Here is a 5,392-nt window from a genome sequence, read left to right on the forward strand (position 1 = left end):
TCATTTTCTGGTTCTGAAGTGGAACTAGAGTCATTATCCCCCCATGCAATATAAGCCCATTTACTGGTTCGCCTTCTTGTCCATCGAAGGTTACATCCAGTACTCTTGCCACACAAGAGATTTTTCCACTCGATAATTTGAGTTGTAATTATAATTTATCTTCCTGATATTTTTGTATCTTACACACTCACAACTTATCTACCCTTGAAAATTCCCTTTTCAAATGAACTATTTCCCCCTTCTCTACACACCCTTGTGTTGAAAGGTTTACAACCAAGATGAAGAATATAACAAGGACAAGATGGCCTTTACAAGTTTTGACAATTCTATAACTTGCAATCCTTGATCTCACAATATAAAGACTTAGTATACAATTATCTTAATCTTTTTGAAAGTTTAGAATAATTTGCACTTTAACAAGCATATTCAGAAAATATGAAAGTTTAGAAACAAAGTTGCTTAAGATAAATGTGTAGAAAATTGTTCACTAAGTGATTGAAAGTTTTGTGTGATTGTAAGAAATTGTGTAGTTCGTGTGTTATGAATTTGGATGTCTCAATGCCTTTAAATAGGCTTACAATCAGCCATGATAACTTTCCATGAAGAGTAGACACATTTGGAATAAAACCTATTCACTTTGGATAAAAGTTGTTCATTTCAATTTGAAAATATGATTTCAACAGCTCTGTGGAAATGATTGTCACAATGTGGTAATCGATTACCCAAATGTTTTGTCTAAGGTGGTAATCGATTATTACATTGTATTAACCCGTTACATCAGTCAGTTTTAATTTGTAACTGTTTTCTCAATCAAGTAACCTGTTACACAGTTCCAATAACCTGTTACCAATTGCCTCACAATTCAGGTAACTTGTTACCAAGTTCTGGTAACCTGATAACAAGTTCAAGTAACTCATTACTTAGCATTTTAACTTTGCATTTTAGACATTTCCAATTCTTTAGAAATGGTCTTGATTAGTTTGAGCATTGCTAATAAATATTAAAGTGAGTGTAAGGATAAAAGTATCTATATGAAGACTTAATCTATATACATCTTGAAGCTTTAATCTTCTATGTCTTCATGGTCTTCTTCCTTTTCTTATTTTTGTGATCTTGGTGTCTTCATGAAAGTTGTGCCAATGTCAGGAGCAAAATTGTCTTCACAGATCCTAGCTTTCAGTGATGTTTTTCTGAAGGGAGGCTAGTTTCTCCAAAACTAGAAGGTTGGAAGTGTCTTCCATTGTAGAATGAGTGGGTAAAGAATGAGAAAGGAGTTTATGATGCATGAGAAGATCAATGAAAGCACCAATGTTGGGCTTACAAATTCTAGTAGAGCACTAAATTGGGATTTTTTTAGAGAAAGCAGAATTAAAAGAATTAAAAGATAACTTCAGATTTTTCGTAATTCAGAAAGCAAAGTCACTACACCTAAATAGTACTTGCATTACAAGGGTTTGGACATGTTCCTACTAAACCCAATTGATTAAAACAAACTAGAATTCCACAAAGTCATAAAAGTCTTTGTCTCCTTATTTCAAAATATAGTCTTGTAATTTTAAGGAAACGTTAATGTTTCTTTGGGCCTCTCTATTCCTACAGTTGCATTGTGAAGTTGAGGAGATCCAACAAATGATATTTGTCAGGATGCTCGTAATAGTGTAAGTTTGTTAATTATTCCTTACCCGTCTTCAATTTTGTGTCACTTTGGAACTCCTTATAAACATTAAGTTTGTAACTTTCATATATATGTCTAAACTGAAAGTGATTATTGCTCAACATTAACCACAAACAATTAAATATAGTATAAAAAATGAATAGAAAATAATAAGACAAGATAGTTTGTTAATGTTTCGACCAATTATGTCTACGTTAGTGTTGAGTGACTACCAAATATTAGTAATATATTAGGAATATAAGATATACCGCAATCGATTAGGGTTTACAGAATACATGTATATCCTAGTACCTTAACCCAATATTATGAGCAAAATGCCCATATTGTGTTTCCAATTGGTACAAGTTGTAATAAGGAATTTCAACCCAATATATAAACTTGATCTCTTACATTCATTCCAATCCTAAACAATTTTAGACTTCAAATAATAATGCATTTCAAGCATCCCAACAATCTTCACCGTGATTGAAATAGACGGATATCACGCATATTAGGAAATATATGCAACAATCTTCACCTTAGCGAATATTTGACTCCAACTGCTCAATGCTTAACTACTTTTAACAACTCATCCACATAAGAGCATGTCCCATCAGCATAAGCCTTTCCGAGTATCCTTGACAATCTTACCAAAAGTCTAACACTCCATACTTATAACACAACTTCCCCTACCGCCATCCAATGTAACACTACCTACCTCTCTCTTACTAGGAAGTATTTCGATATTATAGAACATCTAAACTAAAGTTCACGACTAACTGCCTCTTTAATATCAACCTAAATAAATCATGAAGCCTCCCTATAAAGCCTCAATTTCTATCACAATTCTCTACTCTAATAATCACAATTTAAAATAACTATTGTACTCTACAACAAAGCGTATACCCACAATACACTCATTGTATCAATGTCAATCGATGCTCGTGTCACTCCCTTGCACCTAAGCCAATTCCAATATCACATCATCTACCAATACAGATGTTAAATTGCATCAAGCCAATATCGTGTTACACTCTACATCGAAGTTAGCTAGCATTAGTGAGTTAAATGGCCTAGGATGTTGTTGGTATAAGTTTGTCCAACAAGCCAAGCTTCCAACAGCTAGAACATGGCCATTAAGCACCATTAATGCACACTTAAAGTCTCCAACGAGCATATGGTAAATTCCATCGGGCAACTTTCCTCCCACAGCTCTGAAAATGACTTAGGATACTTCTGGATGATTTCTGCCAAGGTGGATTATGCTCCATCGGTCCAGACAAGGTGTTAAGGCATCATTAATGCCCCATTTATGCCTTCCATGGTCACCTTCTTCACTTCCACGACAATTTCCATTCCAACGACCATAATAGCCTTTATTTACCTACCAAATAACATCATACAATGTTAGAGTACTGTTGGTTCATGAAAAATAAAAGTTGGTCCAAGCATTAAAGTGTCGGTTACACTTTTAGGCTTAGTTTAAGTTCCACGAGCCATTTTTCAAACTAAGCATTACTTGTGGGCAGATTTATAAAACAAAGACTAAAATAGATGAAACGAAGTGTTGGTCAAAATTTGGCCTGCAAAATTAAAAATGTTCCAAGCCAAACACTTGGTCAGGCTACGCCTGATGTGGAATGTTAGGCACATGTTCCTCGGTCAGATTTCCTGGCCAAGCTAGATTGGCCCAGCGCCTGGCTCAACACTTGGTGCGCCAGGATACTCATTTCGGTCAGGCATGCATCTGTCAGGCTTGGTGCCTAATAAACCTGGACCTGTGCTTGGTGCTTGATGTACTTGGGCCCATGCCAAGGTCAGATTTAGCGCTTTGGCCAGGCCCTTGGCATGTCTCATGCGCATCATGGATCAACCCTATGAGTTGTCCAAGGGCATTTTGAGCTTTTTTTGCATGTGCCCTAGTCATAGGACCACTTATGCCTTCAAGGCCACCATAATCAAGGTTGGACTCTTTGGGTATTACATCATCCCCTCCATCTTGAAAAGATTTTGACCTTGAAATTGTATCTCCATCACCTACATCAAAAGGAAATATATCAATCATTTTCATTGGACCATTATTATGAATACACTTACCTTGAAGCTTGTAAGTACGAACATTGTCATGATCTTTAGTAAACACAACTTGGTTGGCCATGCCATCCATTAGTCCTATCTCAAGACAAGTCAACACGGTTTCGGCCTCCCAACGGTCATCAACCATTTTGATGACTCCAGGTTCCTGAAAAAATTTAGATATAAAATTTGGTAAACCAAAGTTAGTTGTGAAACAAAATTGAGGTATTGATGCTTGTTTTGTACGAACAACCGTCCTTTCTTCCACTTTGTTCATGATATAAAGTGGCTTCCTCTCCTTCTCTTTTTGTGTTTTTGTTTTTGCCTCACTTTCTTATGCTTTTCTCTCATTTTCTCTTCTTTCCATCTCTATTTTTTTTCAACATCTTCTTATCCTCAGTGACTTGTTCTTGAGTCAATGGTGAAGGAATCACCCTCTTCTTGTTGTGCACCAATTTATACTTGTTTGTACGTCCATCATGTGTAGTTCTTTTTTCATATTGCCATGAACGAACTATTGAAAGCGGATTTTACCACCAGGAACTTCCCCTCAATAACAAAATGTGTTACTTGTTGAAAGGGTTTTCCTAGTGTGCAAGTTATTTTATTTAATTAGAGTGATGAGTGATGAACATATTATTTAGTGACTTTATTTATGTACTCCCTTTTTGGATTCCTTTTAACCATACCATAAAAGTCTGTCTCATTTATTAAGTTAACCATACCATTTCTTACGAAAGGTTAGTATCAAATAAAAATAAAAAAATAAAGATAGTAGTTAATCGTACTACTTCTTTCGAATGGTTGGTTTGAAGAATAAAAGATTAGAGTAATAAATAAATGTTAGTTTCGGAAAGTAAATGACTGAAAGTAAATGTTAGTTGCGGAAAGTAAATGACCGAAATTAAATGTTAGCGATTAGATTATTATTCATCACTCTTTTATTATCAAGTGACAATCCATTTATGGGATTGCACTTTTTGCATATTATTCCTATGTATAAAGTTGCAAACCATGAATTGGTTTGAACTTATGTTTTTAGAAATCTTTAATCAACAAATAAAATTTATAAAGTTTAACACTTTACTATTTTACACTTGCATCTCTTTCAAGATTCAATTGTAGTATAGTATAGGGTTATGTCGAACCAAAGGGAATTTCATTAGAAGAGAATCATATAGGCATATTATAGCAAAAATAATGATTAACAACTTTTTGATGATTTTGTGTTATGTTGCATAAAAGTTAACTTAGAAAATGTAAACTAATATTCACAAATTCTAGAGGAGAAGATTGGTTTGAAATATGGAATTGTTTCTAGACTCAAATGATTTTTGAAAACATTAACAAGTTATATGTTATACTTTTTGATTAATTCCAAACATTATTTCTAAATCCCCCATCTAGTGTCCTAGTATGATAAGATGATTTTCAAACATTGCATAATACATTAAACAATAGTTAATTGACATTCGTCGAAGCAGGTTGTCACACCCTACTTCAGGATCGTTAAAATTGTTTAGCCTTGAATACAAGTTGCTTAAAATGGATGCTTTGAATTGGCAAGTGAAATAAGACTTATTAGTTCCTTTGTCAATACTTTAAGAAGAAGCATTTTTGGATCTTTAAATCAAGTTTTAGGTGATCAAGCTAAAACCGCAT

This window comes from Lupinus angustifolius, chromosome LG20 (assembly GCF_001865875.1).
Source record: "Lupinus angustifolius cultivar Tanjil chromosome LG20, LupAngTanjil_v1.0, whole genome shotgun sequence".
In the NCBI taxonomy this organism is placed as follows: domain Eukaryota; kingdom Viridiplantae; phylum Streptophyta; class Magnoliopsida; order Fabales; family Fabaceae; genus Lupinus; species Lupinus angustifolius.